Raw genomic sequence first — 18,342 nt, 5'->3', positions numbered from 1 at the left:
GAGATTTTATGCTGTTAGGAAAAAGTTTGTGTCTTGTATAAACTTTCCCTTTTCCCTTCCCCTGCCTCCTCCTTTACCCCTTTCCTCTCCCTCCTCTCTTTCTCAAAGCAAGGAGAAGGTAAGGAAGTTTATCCGACATCACCAGAATGAAGGTTCAAAGGAGAACATGGAACTCAGATTCCTGTCCCTGGTAATAACTTGTTGGGACCATAGATTTAAGGCCATAGATTTAGAGCTAGAAGGGATGTCCCATTGAATCCAGCCCTCTCTTTTAACAGATGAGGAAACCCAAGGCTCAGGAGGTGAAGTGAACGTGCCCAAGGTCAGATAGGTGGTGGTAGAGTTGGGATTTGAACCAAGATCCTTTGCTTCTAAAACAAGTGGTCCTTCAGTACCTCGTCTTAGAAATGAGTCCTTTCATTTTATCTGAGGAAACTGAGGCACATAGGAATTAAGGGACAAGTCTATGCTTACATACATTGAAAACAGCAGGACCAGGATCTGAGGCAGATTCCAAGTCCCAATATGGCAGGTTTTTAATATCTATTGTCTCTGTCATGGCTGTTGGGGGGCCAGTCAGGGAACCAGGAAACTCTGGTCAACTTAATGAGCTTATAGAATGGGGAGGCTTTGATTGTCCTTATTTAGAGATGAATGACTTGGGCTGATGGATTGACTGGGGTTGATTTGGTTCTACATGCTCAACTACATGGGCTTAGGAAAGAAGAATAATGTGGTCCAGTTGTGGGAGTCCCCTAACCCCAGTCTTCTATAGGGAAAAACTTCCTGAACTATATCAATTTTGGAGTTTCCGATGTAGCAATCCAAAGTTTGGATTCTAGAGTTCAGCCTTCTTATGAGAGAAGGCGGAGCTTCTGGGTAGCGCCAGCCTCTTGGAGATAGAAAAGAATCACACATGTGACCTCTGGATGGAGAAGTCACAAAGAACTAAGTCCATAACATGAAGAAGCAAAGGACTTGGAATTTGTTCCCCCCTGTAGCCATGGCTTATTTGAGCATTGTAGGTTAGCTCTGAAAGCAAGATGGGGACTGTAGGAAGTGCCATTCTAGTAACTAAGGGTGATTTCATTCCTGGGGTACACCAAACCTTCACGATTCCACAATGAGAGAGAGGAGGGGGGTCTGGAGTTAAGAACTCAACATCAGGGAGCTGTAACCCCAAGTTCATTTGCTTTCTGGGGAGAGGTCTTAAGTCACAAGGTAGCACAAAGATTCTAGGGCACTTAATAGGTTCCTGGTGGGAAAGGATGACTCGCTGAAGAAAGAAGAGAGATCTTTGGACTCTGGGCTACCAAGACCTGATGTGATTGATTTTTTTGAATTTTCCTTTGGGGTGGAATAAAGTTTGTCCTGTACCTAATTTGTTATCTCGAGTATTTGTATGGGGTCAGAGGATTCTGTGTGCATTTGTGCATGCATGTGCGTAGAGAGAGATGAGTTATATCCAGAGGTTTCCCACAGACAAGATTGGGGACAAAACCAAAAAGCTATATGATTTTGAGGTTCAAGATTGGATACGGCCCAGGTAAGCTTAGAACTTAAGCAGCTAAGTTACCGGAGACCTTTACACTGTCTATGATCACTTATCTGGGATAGACAATCCTTACCTCGCTTCATGTGGAAACTTCTACCTTTCATTCATGACCAAAGCAGTTGGAACTATCTGTGTACTTCAATTTATTAATATTTAGTCAACCTTGAACCTTTGCCAGGAAAGCAGTAAAAAAAATCTCCTCATTCCTGATCCCAACCCACAGGCCCAAAAAACTGCTGAAGGGTCTGATCATCTGCAGGAACGTCATCTTGTCTATTCACTTAGTCGTCTTACAGATGCCCACACAACATATGGTCCTATCAGAGCAAAGTGGGTAGGAACCCTGGCCTTGGGAGACTTGGGTCGAGGCACAGAAGTTAGTTACAAAACAGAATTATATGAGATCTGAAGTTTGAAGTGGGGATGATGTTACCACAAAGTGGATTCATGGAAGGATTTATGTAGGAGGTGACATTTGTGTTCACCCAGTTCTCTTCCCAAAGGCTAGGGGTCAAGTGACTTGCCCAGGGTCACACAGCTGGGAATTGTCTGAGGCCAGATTTGAACCTAGGACCTCCCATCTCTAGGTCTGGTTCTCAATCCACTGAGCTACCCAGCTGCCCCCTATTTTTTTTTTTTTAAATTTCAAGATTCAGCTTCCATATCTGGATAACAGAAGACTCAACTTTATTTCTGACTTCTGGAGAAGTTGAGAGAATGAGAGAATTTATTTGAAGGTTTTTTAGAGCAAAGTTGGATGTATCTCCGAGGCTCTTGAGGCCCAGAGAGGGAAAGCATTTGGACTAGGTCACATCGAATGCTGAACCCAGTAATCTTGGCCCTTTCTTCCTTTGCTTTATTCTCTGTGACTGGGTGCCTCTACTCCCTCAGGCTGAGATGCTCTCCCCAGTGCCAGTTCTGCAAAAAAGCTATTATTTACATAGGGGGCCAGGGTTAATTATTCAGAGAGCCTTTTAGCTACTTGCCTTCCAGCTCCTTTTTGCTGGGTAGATCAATCACCTACAGTTGCCTTCAGGAGAGGAAAAGAAATATTCATCTATGTCCAAGTTCTAACTCATTTTTTTCTGACTCATTTGTTCTTTCAAGCCTCAGAGAGCACCAAGTACACTGAAGACACCCTTTTTGTAAAACTCCTTTCAGTACCCTTTTGTTTTGGTGAGAGAAGGGAGAATCATTGGATGAAACTAAGGGGATTTTACTTACCTGAAGTTTGGAGGTGAAGGTTTGAGAAATTTATAGAATGTTCCAGCTGGAAGGGCTCTTAGGGAACATCTAGTCTAGCTTTTTCATTTTGCAGATGAGGAAACTCAGGATAATGAGGCCCAGAGGAGTTCTTGTTCAGGCACAGGTTGGACTAGATGGACTGAGGTCCGGTTCTGAGAGAAATTTGGCCAGGGACACACAGCTAGACAAGCCAAGATCTCTAGATGCCCAAACCAGTGCTCTTTTCACCATGACATGGACTGTAGCCAATTCTGATCTTTCTATTTAAGACAAATTCCCAGTGATCCTGAGACCTACTACCTAATGTCTATGACAAAATATAAATCTGACGATTGCCTGAAAACTTAAATTCCTTCTCATATTGCTAGTTGTGGTCTAGGTGTCTAGAGGGCAGTGTGGTATAGGGGGAAAATATTGAATCTGGAGATAGGTGACCTTGGTTTAAATCCTGACTCTCCTACTTATTAGCTGGGTGACTTTGGGACAAGTAATTTCATTTCCTTGGGTCTCAGTTGCCTTATATACAAAACTGGTCCTATGATGGTTAAGGTCATTTAGCCCTATTTGCCTCAGTTTCCTCATCTGTCAAATGAGCTGGAGAAGGAAATGACAAGCTACTCCAGTATCTTTGTCAAGAAAATCCCAAACGAGGTCACAAAGAGTCAGGTAAAACTGAAAATTACTGAACAACAAAAGGTCCCCTTTGAGACATGAGAATGGTATCTTCCATTCACATGCACATATTGATCATTTACTTAAAAAAAAAAAAACAGGGGGGCAGCTGGGTAGCTCAGTGGATTGAGAGCCAGACCTAGAGACGGGAGGTCCTGGGTTCAAATTTGGCCTCTGACACTTCCCAGCTGTGTGACCTTGGGCAAATCACTTGACCCCCATTGCCTAGCCCTTACCACTCTTCTGCCTTGGAACCAATACACAGTATTGATTCTAAGACAGAAGGTAAGGGTTTAAAAAACAAACAAACCCAAACCCTTACTTTCTGCCTTAGAATCAATACTAAATATTAGCTCCAAAGCTGAAGAGCAGGTAGGGCTAGGCAATTAGGGTTAAGTGACTTGCCCAGGGTTACATATCTAGGAAGTGCCTGAGATCATATTTGAATCCAGGACCTTCTATGTCCAGGCCATCTCTCTATCCACTGAGCCATCTTGCTGCCTTTATGATGCTTAACATAGTTCTCTGTATCCAAAATTTCTTTTTGTAAAGTAACATTTCTCCCAGCTGGTTAGTGCTAAAAAAAAAAGACATTATTTTAAACAGTTTTCATGATTCACCTAAGGGACATTTAGAAAGTCAAAAGAAGAATGAAACATATTAATTCAATTAAATGTTAAAACCACATCTCTGCTTAGCATGACACTTGACAAAACAAGGTACAAGAAAGAGTCCTTCAGTGGTAGGAATTGAATGTAAAGTTGAGAAACCATCTACTCAATTAAAATCCATGAAGCGGATGCAATTCACAGAAGTGCTTAATCACTGTTTACTTAATTGTCAGGAACAATACAAACTGCCATGGAGTAGAAAGGCAGAAAGGAAAGTCTGATGATTTTGTAAGGGTTTATTTAACCTAGAAGGGAGAAAAAAGGTTTAAGACACTGGAGCTGTCCAGGGATGTTATTGCTGAAGCTGTGTTCATTTGGCCCCAATTCTTGCCTATTATGTTTACAATTGGGCAGTTCAAAAAGCTCTTTATGAGGACAAAAACCTCACCAGGAGGAAGCAAAGAATTTAAAACAGTGTAGGAATAGAAACTAGGAATAAGTATAGAACAGAATGAATTATTTAACCCCAAAGCATATGAAAACTGGAGTGGGGTGGACCTAGACAGGACTTCAGGTCTAAGAAGAGATTTGTTATAAAGAATAAAGTGACTGTTATTCTTCCTCTCAAACCTGTCAGAGAAAAAGAAAATGGGGAAATACATGGGAGAGGACAGGAGATTTAAGCTAATTAGTGGGTGCTGAAACAATAGAACGAAGAACTAATAGAATAGATGGAAGTTATGGAATTTATCACAAGATCTCCATGGCTAAGATGCTCCATCCCTAATCTGTTTTGATAGGCTTGATTCCTTTCTGCTTGAAGATAGGGAAATGACTTCCTTTGAAGTTCCATGATCATTTCGGGATGAGTATCCTCAACCATTGATGAATCACTGATTGGAATGCCAAAAAGAAAAAAAAAAGATAGACACTGTTGAAAACAGAGCCCCATAGCTAGTGGTTGAAGAAATAGTAGTGTTGAGGTTGGTGTATACTGCTTCCATCCTTTGCTTTTACAGCAACAGAAGCCTGAGGGAACTGGGACCAGGGATGCTGAACTGCTGATTAAGTTTAAACCCAGATGCTATTGGTTCTGATGAATTAAAAGGACATTAAAACTGTAGCCTGGGACACTGAATTTTTCATTTACCTAAATTGATTGCAGCATTGAATCTCTTAATAGTCTCTGAGAAGCCAAGTTTGTTTTATCTAACCCTGGGTTCTCTAGAGTACTTAGAAAAAGTTGAGGTACTAGATTGATAGGGAAATTTGATTATTAAGACAGGAAGCAGAGTCAACCTCCTTATGAAACAAATATTACACAGGCCAGTTAGCTTAGGTATAATCTGTGAATGGAAGGCTTCACCTTTCACCCTGGTCAATTGTCCTCACCAGGACAAAATGAATCCTGTTAGAATGGGGACTAGGAGAGGGAGCGGCGTGGAGGGATTGATTGACAAAGTAGTATGAACAGAAAGAATGTTGGAAAGAAAATCAGGAGACCTGGCTTGTCTGCAGCTCATTCACCAAATATTTATTTAGTGCGGCAGCTAGGTAGCACAGTGAGAGAGTGCCAGACCTGGAGAATCTGGGTTCAAATCTGGCTTCAGATCCTTCCTAGCTATGTGACCCAGGGCAAGTCATATAACCCCAATAGCCCAGTCTTTTTTGCTCTTTTGCCTTAGAATTGATGGAGGGTAAGGGTTTCGAATTTTCTAAATTGAGTACTTACTATATGTTAGACATAGAGAATATTAGAATTGCTATCATAGAGTTAACAATCTAATGATAAAGACAAGTACACAAAGAACTATTAATCACGGGAGTAAGATAAGTGCAAAGGACCAGTCCAGACAAAATGCTGTGAGAAATCTGAGTGGATACAGATTACTTTCTTTCATTGGCAATGCAATCATGGGGTGGTGGGTATCAGGGAAGGCATGGAGAAGGTAGCATTCATTCAGCATGCATTTATTAAATACTGGCTATGTGCTAAGGGAATACAAGGACAAAAACTAAAGGATCCCTGTCCCGAGAGAACCTTTATTGGGGAATATATACACAAAACACATATAAAGTAATTTCACTGGGGAAGTGCACTAGCAAATAAAGAAAAAGGTAGCAATAAAGCAAGTCTTGAAGTGCTACTTTAGCAATTAGTTGGATTTTGAAGCAAAGGCTCCAACAAATAGATTGATAATGTGGGGATGATGGACAGATATCCATATCAAGAATGGGAAACAATGTAAGTAAAGGCAAAATGTTATAGGATCAAAAATTAATAGCTAAAAGAGACATTGAAGGACATCAAGTTCAAACCCTTCATTTTTCAGATGAGAAAACTGAGGATGAGGGAGGTTAAACCCAGAACCACACAATGTCTGAGACAGGATTTTAACTTGGGATCTTTATGACCCTAAAGCCAGCAAGAAGTGTTATGAAAATTGGGGTGGTAGAGGTAGAGATGGAAAGCTGTCAAATTTGGGGGCAGCTGGGTGGCTCAGTGGATAAAGAGCCAGGCCTAGAGAAGGGAAGTCCTGGGTTCAAATCCAACCTCAGCTACTTCTTAGCTGTATGACCCTAAGCAAGTCACTTGACCCCCTGCCTAGCCCTTATCACTCTTCTGCCTTGGAACCAATACATAGTACTAATTCTGAGACAGAAGGTAAGGGTTTAAAAAAGAAGAAAGTAGTTAGTTTTGTCTGGATCACAGAAAATATGGTAGAGGCATGAGATAAAGATGGATAGTTAGATTGGTACTAGTTTGTGAAATACCTTGAGTACTAGACTTGAGTTTATATTTCATTAGGTAGGCAAAAGGGGTCCCTCAAGAATTTTAATGAGAAGAATGAGATCATCCTAGTGATACATTAGGAAGATTATCCAAGAAGCAGGGTGATGGATGGACTGGATAGGGGAGACACTGAAAGCAGGCTCAACTGTGACAATGTGGATAAGTCATTTTCCCTTTCTAAGACTCAGTGTTCTCCCCCGTGAAATAAGGAATGGGATCTGGACAACCCCTGAAGACCTAGAAATGAAATTTTGTGATCCTAAAACCATCCTAAGTGGAGAGTAAACAACCCAAAGACAGCAGGTCACAAGAATCATCTTCATAGTTAAAGGATACAGTTATTATCATCTAATGAAGACTCATTCATCTGGCTTACCTTTCTCCATATTTCCTGTTTCAGCCCCAGGGTTATCTCTGCTCAGCAGCTGGGCAGTTTGTGACAACAACCTCTCTCCCAGAATCCTGGTCTGAGGCAACTTCAATCAGATTTAGGATTTCCCCAGTGTTTTCCATCACCCCCCTCTGTGACAGTCTCATAAATAGCTCCTATTGCTCCCTTGCTCTCCGGTCGGGCTGATGAATCTCTCCATGGGCTGTCACATGTTTGAGAATCATTTGCAAGGTGACTTTCTGCAAATCCATTCTGTCCTCCATTTTGACCCACCCTCCGATCCCACTTCCTTCAGGAAACCTGGGAAGGCTGTCTTTTTGGCCTTGTTCCACGCCCAATTACAGGAAATGAAGAAAGAGCTACTTTCTGATGATGTTCTACTACAAAATGAGCCTTCTCCATTGACTTCGATGTATTGGGCATTCTTTGGCACCTCATTTATATATAGTTCATGGTAAAAAGATGCCTCCCCAAGCCTGCCACTCTCCTGCCTCTTTCCTCCCAAGCCCTCCATGGATCAGGTTAACATGACTTGAGCTTGACAAACCTATAGGCTCCATCAAGAGGAAGGGCAAGTCCAAGATGCTCAGGAGACCTGGATCTAACCTGACCTAGGCACTAATTAATGATGCAGCACAGGCTAAGTCATTTGACTCCTTAGAACCTCAGTTTCAGTGTAGGTAGGTGGCACAGTGGATAGTGTGCCAAGCCTGGAGTCCAGAGGACCTGGGTTCAAATATGACCAAATACTTCCTAGTGGGTGACCCTGGGCAAGTCACTTAGCCCTGTTTGTCTAACCCTTGCTCTTATGTCTTAAAGTTATTAGCAAGACAGAAAGTAAGAGTTTAAATAAAAGAGGAAATAAAAAAGGAAACTCAGTTTCCTCATTAGCAAGAAAGGCATCACAATAATTCCATCTACTTCTCTGGAGCTGGGAGAAAAGTGCTTGCAAAGCTCAAAGCACCATATAAATGTGAGCTATTAATATTTTCCTATCTTAAGACTTCTCTCTCCCCCTACCCACTTTTCTGTTCCTCTCCAAACTCTGGAATAATCTGAATGGACTGTCTCACCATCTCTTTCCTTCCTTGAAGATCTTCCTTTCTCTTTCTTCTCTTTCTCTTTCTTTCTCCTTCTGTCCTCTTTCCATTGACCCTCCTAGCACCCTAAGCTGGCTCATCCTGCTTAGTGTTGTCCCTCTTCTACACCCAGCCCCTAAAAGAAACCTTCCCAGTGGTAGAGATGGACAGATACAATTCCTTGCCTTCATTTCACCCCACAGTGGCAGGATGACACGGCTCCTTGAACACTCAGAGAAGAGACAGCCTCTAAATTAGCTCAGGGAAATGGGTAAGTAGCAACCCTTTCAATCAGGGGTTGGCGATGGAGTGACTTAGGACCCCAAGAAAGCTGGAGGAAGGGTGCAGACGTGGTTGGGGAAACTGGGGAATGAATGGGCAGAAAATATATTCACTGGGGAGGATTTGTGGATCTTAACCCTAGAAGCAGCTAGGTGGTGCAGTGAATAGAGAGCCTTCCTGGAGCTAGGAAGATGAGTTCAAATGCAGCTTTGGACACTTCCTAGCTGTGCCACTGGGCTAATTGCTTCGCTTCTTTTGCCTCTATTTTCTCCACTGTAAAATGGGGATATTAGTAACACCTGCCTCCCAGGGTTGTTGTGAGGATCAAAGGAGATAGTATGCATCTGGCACACAGTAGGTACTATGTACATGCTAGATGTTATTATTATTATTATTATTATTGTCCTTCTTAGAGGTGGAACGATAAGAGCTAGACTGCTTGGATTTGGAACTCTTCCCAGCTTGGTGCCTCAGTGACTCCATTTGTATAATGGGAGAACTGTTGAGGATAGGACCTATATAGGCCAAGGGCAAGAGGAAGACCAGGGGGCACATAGAGCCCCATCTCGGAGAAAAGGAGCGTGTCCCCCACTTTTCCAAGCCTTAAGGACAGCAGCAATGTCCTTGAGCTAAGCGCGAGCAAGGGTGGTGAGAGGCTGAGCAGCAGCGGGGGATCACCAAACCCGTAACAGGGTCAGGTTCTCCCACAACCAGCACCAGCACCAGCACCAACTCCCCTGCTCTCCTCCCCCACACTGCAGCTGCTCCCCCCCGCCTCTCTCCCATTGATCCGTTGTTCTCCCTCCCTCCCCCCCTCTGGTTCGGGCGCAGACTGCTAAGCTCAGCAAGTCTTGCAGCAGACACTTGGAATTGGAGTTGGGGCAGAGACAGAGCCGGGGACCTGGTCCCGTGGAGACAGATGCATCCCGCTTAGCTTGCCGCCACTGCCGCAGCTTCCCAGCCAAGCCCGCCCCTTGCGCCGGGGCTCCCCCTTTCTCTCCAGCTCCCTTGGGGCTGCACCCCGGTGAGTCTCTCCTGGGGGGGCGCCTCCCACCTCCTCTAAAGTTTCTTCTTGTGGATAGGGAGTGGCGTTTATCTTCGGGGGGTGGCCAAACTGAGGGGCTGCAGCCCCCTTTGAGGTGGGCGCATCGGAGCCAAGCCCGGGGTGCTTGGTTGGAAGGGAGTCCCCTGCATATGTATGAGTGGACTAAGCGGCTTTGGAAGGGGTTCCCCGCTTCTCCCTCCCCCCAGGGGGCGAGGAGGAGACGGCTACTCGATCTGAACCAGCTAGGGCAGCCCGGAATCCCAGTATCTCAAGGTGACAAGCTGCAGAGGGGGAAGCTGGGTGCCCACCCGTCAAGTCCTCCGACTCTCCCACGGGACCAGGGACCTTCCTGTCTCTTCTTCCAAACCAGACCTCCCCCTCCCCCCAGGCCAGTCCCTCACATGCCCCCGACAGGACCCAGCCGTCGGGGATGTTCACTAGTACCTGCTAAGGACTCTGGGGGAAAGGCTGCGGCTGGAGCAGTCAGTGGGATTGATGGGGAGTGGGATAGGCAGGGGGAGGAGCGTGGAGACCCCAAACTGGGGAAGGGAAAGAGAGTGGAATAGGCAATGGGGGATATTTGCAAGTGGGGATCCCCACTAGGTAGGGCGCTGAGGAAGAGGGAGGTAGGAGACCCCTTGCCCTCTGTCCAAATCCCATGACTCAGCATGTTTCTGCCCCTTCCCAGGTTCCCTTGCCCGTTTTCTCTGGCCAAGACTTAGGACAAGCAAGATCCAGGGTCATATGCCCCTATGGCCTTCTTCATTTGCCCTTCACTTGGGAGGTCTATGAATACCCTTGCCCCATCTCTTTTCCCCCTTCCTCCAGATGGCCCCACCAAAGGGAAAATTACCTGCTTCCATTACCTCTCCCCCTCTTGTAACCCTGATCTTTCCTCCATCTCTACCCTATCCCCTCTGCAAAATCAGAATGCCAACCCCCTCTGTCCATGCCCACAGACCCCCTTGTCCCCCATTCATAGGTGTGTCTAGGACTGGGGGCCTGAAAGACTGTAGAGTCAAAGAAGAATGTATTTTTGACCTATAAAATGTCAAAGCTGGGGGCAATTTAAAGATGATCTAATCCAAACCCCTCATTTTATAGATGGAGAAATTAAGTCCAGAAGGGGAAATGATTTGTCCAAGGTCACAGAATAGTCAGAATAGGAATTAGAATTCAAGTTTTAGGATTCCCAGTCCTGCTCTGTTAAAACACATGGCTTTCCTTCTCCCAGTCACTGGATTCCAAGGGAGTCCCTGAAGAGCCTTGGGAACCTAGATAAGGGGGTGGGAAACAGAAGGTCCCCCAGGAGCCCTCAGGGTAAAGAGACCTCTTCTTTCTGGAATGGCAAAGAGATGGATGGAGGAAGGAGAAATATTAGTCAGGGGGACAAAAGAAATGGCAAAATGGGAGGGGCTGCTGAAGAAAAAAGCTCTTGTGGAACCAAGCTGGGACCGAGTGGGTAGAGGGTGAGTGAGGCATAGCAGCCCCAGTGGGGTGGAAGCCTGGCATGGGAGGACAGGCCGCTGTTGTTTTGACTTTTGCAAAGTTGCCTGATGAGTAGAAAGGGAGAGAAGAAAAGGGCAGGACCTTAGAGGAGTCTGGGAGTGTTTTAGCTGGTTGAAAGTTTACTGCTTCAACACATTAACAAGTCTTTGGGGGGGATTAGGGGGACCTTTAATCCTTTGTGATCCACTTCTCTCCATCCCACCGCAAAGGCAACTTGATGGGGAGGGTGACAGAGAGCAAGACTTTAATCCTTTTAGCCTCCTTCCTCGGATTCTAGCCAAGACCACCCACTTCTTAGCTAACATTATTTTGCCCCTTTGCCAGGGAAGGTTGAGGAACAGGGTAGGGGTCAGGACTCTGGCCTTGGGGCCAAGAGAGCTCTGATGCAGTGGGACGTGCCTGGTGGAAGAGCTGGGCCTGGCAGCCTCTGCAGTCTGCAGCCCCATCTCAGGACACAGCAGGTGAGTCAGCTCCTGGGGCTCACACCATGACATATTGCCACCTAGCCCTGGGGCCAGTTGCTCCCTGCTCAGTCAGAGTCAGAGGCCCACTCAAGGGGGCCCTGTTCAATGAGTCCCAGGATTGTTCACACTCCCATTCCTTTCTCCTTGTTTGAGCTGCCTTTTCATTGTGGCGTAGGTAGGGTGTCTAAGTATAAAGTAGTAGAATCCAAAATCTTAGAGCCTGGGTTTGAATTCTGTATCTATTACTAGTTAACTATATGCCTTTGGGCAAGTCCCCTGCCTTCTTCGGATTGAGCGCTGGACTTGCAATCAGAAAGATTTCTGTTCAAATCTGGCCTCTGATACTTGCTAACTATGTGACCCTGTGCAAGTCACTTGACAGCTGTTAGCCTCAATTTTCTAATCTGTAAAATGGGGATAATGACAGCACCTGCTTCCCAGGGTTGCTGTGAGAATCAGATAGGATAATATCTATAAAGCATTTAGCATGATGCTCAGCATACAATAAGTGTTATATAAAGGTTAGCTATTGTTATTGTTGTTATTGTTGATGCTTCTCTAAATCTTTTGATGTTTAATTATAGGGAGCAGAAGCCATTCCTACTCTTGGGGAAGGGCCCTTGGGGTGTAGTGTCAGGAGGGTCTAGAGTAGAGAATTCTTTCCCTTGTAAGCCACTTAGGGATCATTCCCCAAAATACCTTTAGGAAGTGCCGTGGAGGAGGAAGACAGACAATTGTGAGCCCAGGGGTTCTCAAACTAGCCTTTCTTAATTCTTCCCCTCTCCCATCCTTCCCTTCCCCAACCCAGAAGAACTCATGCTTTAGAAAATGGGTAGAAGAAGGGCAAATGATTTTTTCTACCAAGGAGGACCAGGTATTGTTTTCTAAACTTCTGGTTTCACAGACATAGATTACTGGTGCATTTGGCTCCCCACTGCTCCTTGTTTACTGTCTTCGATTCTAGGGTAGGTGGGCTGGGGGAGAGCTTTGGAAGGAAGGATGAAATGGGTGGTGTCATAAGTCGTTGCTTAAACTAGCCCAGAGCTGATTGCATCTAGAATCACATTAGCTTTGGGGTTGGAATTTCTCTTGGATAAAGAGAGCATTTGGTTGATGGTGAGTTGGATAGCTCCTCTTCCCGTTGTCTAGGGTTAGCTTTCAATTCTCCCTAATACAGCACTGCAGAGTCTTACTCTCTCCCTTCTGCTCTTTGCCTCTGAGTCTCTGAGCTTGTGAGGGGGCTGTTCAGCCGCTCACTCTTCCCAGCTGCAGAAAAAAGCTTTATAGCTCCAGCCAGAGAAATCCCCAACTCCATCCCCACCCTCATTCCCCCAGCCTCAATCAGTAGAGAAAGTTGGTGTCTTTCCAGATCAGCCTTAGAGCTTTGCTATCAATGCACACTTGACCTTGGATTTCCCTGTTTTCAGCACTTCCATCTTTATGGGTGGCATGACTCTTGAAGCCAGGTATCTCCTTCTCCATCCAGCCCATGCATCCACCCATAGGCAAGGGGGAAAGAAGGGAAGCTGAGTAATGGAAGGGAAGAGAGTAGTGAGACAGAAAGCAGGAGAGAGGAACTTGCTGGCTGGGAGAAATGGGATTGTAGTCAGTGGGTCATTGTCAGAGAATCCCAATGTTGGAAGAGGCATCTGAGGCACCCAGCCCAACCCTTACTTAAGTTATCCAGCCTTTGCTTTGAAAACACTCACTGACAGAGAGCTCACTACTCTTTAAGGCAGTCTATTCCGTGACTGGGCAGTTCTAATTTTTTAGGAAGTTCTTCATAATGAACTGCAATTTGACTCCCTCTAAGAAGAATGTGGGCACTTTGAGGGCAGGGAATGACCTAAAATGAATGAATAAAAAGGTATTTCTTAAGCACTTACATTGTACAAAACCATATGCTAAAGTCCTGGGGACAGAAATGGAAAAGCAGAATGGTCTCTGCCCTCAAAGTGCTCACCTTCTGAGAAGGGAAGATGACACAAATAGGAGGTTTTAGCTGAAAGTCATATAGAAAGGTCCTTAAGTTCCTAAGGAGCAGCAGAAAAGTAGATGGCAATTCATCTTCTTTAATGTTGTTTTCACTGATACCATAACGTCTGGTTTCTGATGCTGAAACAATTGGCAGTGCCAAGGACTTTCTATACCTTCATTTTCTGGGTCTTCTGAAGCTGTAGTTGGAGGAGAACAAGGAGTGAGCAGCATCAAAAAACAAAAACCCAGCTACCTATAGAGGAGAGATTATCCAGGTAAAGATGATCAACAGTGCCAAATTCTGCAGAAAGATCAGGAAGAGAATTTAGAAAAAAGCCATTAATTTGGCAATTAAGAAATGGCTGGCAAATTTGGATAGAACCATCATGACTAAACTAAATTTTAGAGTTTAGAGTTTGTAAAGAATGTTAGGAGATGGGAGCATCTGGGTGGCTCAGTGGATTGAGAGCCAAGTTTAGAGATTGGAGGTCCCGAGTTCCAATCTGGCCTCAAATACTTTCTAGCTGTGTCACCCTGGGTAAGCAACTTCACTTGCGGTTGCCTGGTCCTTACCACTCTTCTGTCTCAAAACTAACACATAGTATTGATTCCAATGGAAGGTGAGGGTTAAAATAAAAAGAATGTTAGGAGAGGAAGTAGAGGTACTTCTCATGGGGTTTAGCTGAGTATGGGAGGGATGTAGAATGATAGAATGTTTGAATCGAGGGTTTCTTTCATTTAGAATAGGGGATACATGGATATGTTTGTAGGCAACAGAGAAAGAACAAGTAGATAGGGAGATTAGGGTGAGGATTAAAGATTAGAGATGATGTTTGGGGCAATCAGACAGGGGAATATGGGAGGGGATGAGGTCAACTTGTATATAGAGGGGGTGGCTTTGGCAAGGAAAAGGGTCATCTATTTATCAGAGACAAGAGTGAAGGAGGACATAGTAGGGGGAAAGCTGGAGGAACAAGGCTTATTTAGCCTGGAACAGAGAGGGCATATCTCTAGACATTTAAAGAATTCTAATGTGGATGAGGGATTCAATTTCTTTTGGTTGGTCTCAGAGGATATTACCAAGAGTATTGGCTAAAGAGACACAGACAGATTGATGTCAGGAAAAATTGCCCAATGATTAGAGCTATCCAAAAGTAGAATGGGCTGCCTTGGGAAGCAGAAGATCTCTCCTGTCATAGGCCTTCAAGCAGAGTCTGGATGAACATTTGTCTGGGATGTCATAGTGGAGATTGCCTTCTTGAAAGGGATTCTTCCAGGTAGCTGCTGAAGTCCCCGGCAACTCCAATTTATGTGAGTCTTTCATGGTTCTGGTACTTGCTCCTGGGAAGATGGACATGGATAATTCAAGGCTGATGATAATACAAAAGCACTTTTCACTTGGCTTTTGAATACAGTATATCTTTGGGGAAAGGGTACAATGCAAAGATTCTTTGGGCTCTTTTCCCCCATTGATTTGATTTTAGCATTTTGAAAAGTTTTACTGTTGCCTTTTTTATACCAAAGTCATACACTCTAACACCTTCTTCCCAGAACTGAACCCTTCTCAAACAAAGAAAAATACTAAAGAAAACCCAAATCACAGTATTTGTATAGCACATCCCACAGCCTCTGGTCTTATCCCTCATCTGAGAGGAGGAAAGTATGTATCCTCAGCAGTATTATCCAAGACTTAGATTGTTCTCCAGAATTTGTCAGATGGAAACATCTTTTTTTGTCTTCTCCCATTGTGTTTCCTAGAATTTCCTAGAACTGATTGGGAAAGAGACAGACCAGAAGAGAGATGAGGGCAAAGGGAAGCTGTCCTGGGATATAACACTGGCAGAAAGGTAGCTACTAATTGGAGACCAAACATCCAGAATATGATTGAGGTTTGACTGGGAACATAGAGATAACTAGGGTTTGACTGTATATTGTTGTTTCTGAGCCTATCAGCAGCTCTTGTCAGGAGGAAAGGGGGAAGGAAGACAGAGACAGACAGACAGAGAGAGAGAGAGAGAGAGAGAGAGAGAGAGAGAGAGAGAGAGAGCCACATATAGACATATAGGGCATAGAGACAGAGAAAGAGAAAACAGATAGATGGGGAGAGACAGAGAGACAGAAAAACAAATAAGGGAAGAAAGATGGAAAGAGAAACAGAGGAGAGGGAGAGAGAGGAAGAGACAGACAGATGGATGGGGAGAGAGAAGGAGAGACAGAGAGAGAAAAACAGATGGGGAATGAAAGCAATGGAGACACAAGAAAAAGTGACAGGGAGATGTAGGGAGAGAAAGACAGAGAAGGAGATAAAGAGAGAAGAGAGAAACAGATGAAGAGATGGAGAGACAAAGCCAGAAAGGAGAAAAGGAAGAGATGAGTGAGAGGAAGAAGATAAGAAAGAGAAAGACAGAGGCAGAGAGACAAAGACAAATACAGAGACAGAGAGAAAATGATAGAAGAGAAAGATGAGAGAGAGAAGAGGATGACAAAGATAGAAGATGAGAGAGAGAGACAAAGATACAAAGGCAGATAAAGAGAGAGAAGAGAAGGAGATGAGTGAGAGGAAGCAGATAAGAGAGACAGAGAAAGACAAAGGATGAGAGAGAGAAATAGGGATAGACAAAGAAACTAAGACAGAGATGGGGTAGAGAAAGGTAAGAGGTGGAGAGAAGAGAAGGAAGAAGAGAAGAGAGAGGAGAGAGAAGAAAAAGAAGAGAAAGAAGAAAGTGGGCAAGAAAAGAGAAAAATACAAGATTAGAGAGGAAGAGGTGAGAGAATGAGAAAAGTGTAAAAATTGGGTACCATCCATTTGCAGTGGCCACTATGGTCTCATGGGTACATAGTTAAGGGTAATAAGAATCCATAGCCTTGGGGAAGAAAACTGATATCAGACAAAGAGTCTTAGAGTCAGTAGACCTGAATTCTAGTGTTGAATCCCAAAGTTTATCTGTGTGACTTTAGTTATGTCATTTTCCCTTTCTAAACTTCAGTTTTCTTTCTTGAAAAATGGGCACTAAATAAGATTGTTGTTAGGCAAGTACTCTGTAAACTGCAGAGCTCTTTAACACAACAATGGCTGAACCACAGACTTTCAGAACTGTGTGGAGCTTCCAGTTAACTTATACTTTACAAAGAATCTGCTCTTCGACATAAGGGACCATTCAGCTTGTGTTGAAGACCTTTGAAGAAGGGGAACCCATCACTTCCTAAGGCAGATTATTTTGCTTTGGGACAGCTCTCATTATTATTCAATCAATCAACAACATTTATCAGGCACTTATGTGCCAGAGACTGTGTTTAAGGATAGGGATACAAAATGAGTCAAAAGACAGTGCCTGCCCTCAAGGAGCTTTTGGTCTAATGGAAGAGACAATAAGTAAATAAGTATCCATAAATAAACTACACACATGATAAATTGGAAATAATGAACAAAAGAAAGGCACTGGAATTAAGAGGGGTTGATAAAGTCTTTCTGTAGAAGATGAGATTTCTGTTGGGATTTAAAGGAAGCTAAAAGGCAGAGATGAGGAGGAAGAGCATTCCAGGCACCTAGGACAAGCCAGAGAACAGTGTCACTGGATAGATTATATATTAAAGAGTAAAGTATAAGAGGACTAGAAAGGTTGGGAAGAAAATAGGCTACAAAGGGTTTGAATGCCAAACAGAGCAATTTGTATTTGATCCTGGAGCTAATAAGGAGCCACTGGAGGTTACTGAATAGGGGAGATGCCCTTTTGGGAAATCACTTTGGTGGCTAAATGGAGGATGGATTGGAGGGAGAGGCTTGAGGCAGGAAGACCCACCGTCAGGCTGTTGCAATAGTCCAAGTGTAAGGGGATGATAGTCTGTACTAGAGGGGTGGCAGTGTCAGAGCAGAGAGGGAGGCAAATTAAAGAGAAGTTATAGAATCAACAGTCCTTGGCAACAGCTCAGAGAAGAAGTGAGGGATAGTGAGAAGTTGAGGAATTAGTCTTTATTTTTTGCAACTTTACCTTTTGGAACTGCTCCTAGTTCTGCCCCCAGAGTCAAGCAGAATGAATCTTATTCCTTGTCTACATAAACTCTCTTAGAATACTTGAAACAAGAGACCATATCCACGTTCTCCATCTCCTCCCACTCTTCTCTATTGCAGTCTGCTCTGTTTAGGCTAAAGATTCCCATTTCTTCCAGCTGACTTTCATGACAATAAGCTGGGGGTCTTTCACTGTTCTTCTCCCCGCTCCCCGCTCTGGATTTCTTCTTGTTTTTCCATATTCTTTCTCAAATGTGGTATCCAGAACTGAAACACAATAAGAATAAATTATTATTTATAATGGTCATGTTGATTTTGTTGAGTCATTGCACTCTTGTCTGACTCTTTGTGACCCCATTTCAGTTTCTCTTGGCAAAGATACTGAAATGGCTTGTCATTTCTTTCTCCAGTTCATTTTACAGATGAGGAAACTGAGGCAAACAGAATCACATGATTTGCCCAGGATCACACAACTAGTAAGTGTTCAAGGCTGGATCTGAACTCAGGTCCTCTTGCTGGGAGCCATCAAAGACCATGCTGTTTGACATGGTCACATGTAGAAACCAAGGACTGCAAAGCCGCCCCCAGGAAGGATCCATTGAAACCCTACTAAGTGACTTTCCTTATTAACATCCCCTTATTATTGGAATTGCTATGATTGTTATTCTTACTTAGCCCCAGGAAAAATAGTTGAGAACAACATGCTTGT

General features: G+C 44.1%; 1 protein-coding gene across 1 annotated transcript in view; it reads left to right on the top strand.

The window, feature by feature from the left end:
* Nucleotides 1–9,260: 9,260 nt before the first annotated feature.
* SYT2 (synaptotagmin 2) overlaps nucleotides 9,261–18,342 on the top strand; it is a 190,831-nt gene continuing 181,749 nt past the window's right edge. The window contains exon 1 of the mRNA XM_007481157.3: nucleotides 9,261–9,653. The gene's annotated coding sequence lies outside the window, so the exon portion shown is untranslated. The remainder of the gene's footprint in view (nucleotides 9,654–18,342) is intronic.

Source organism: Monodelphis domestica, chromosome 2 (assembly GCF_027887165.1).
Source record: "Monodelphis domestica isolate mMonDom1 chromosome 2, mMonDom1.pri, whole genome shotgun sequence".
Lineage (NCBI taxonomy): Eukaryota > Metazoa > Chordata > Mammalia > Didelphimorphia > Didelphidae > Monodelphis > Monodelphis domestica.
Note: the sequence above shows the minus strand (reverse complement) of the source record. Positions and strands in the feature narration are given on the sequence as shown.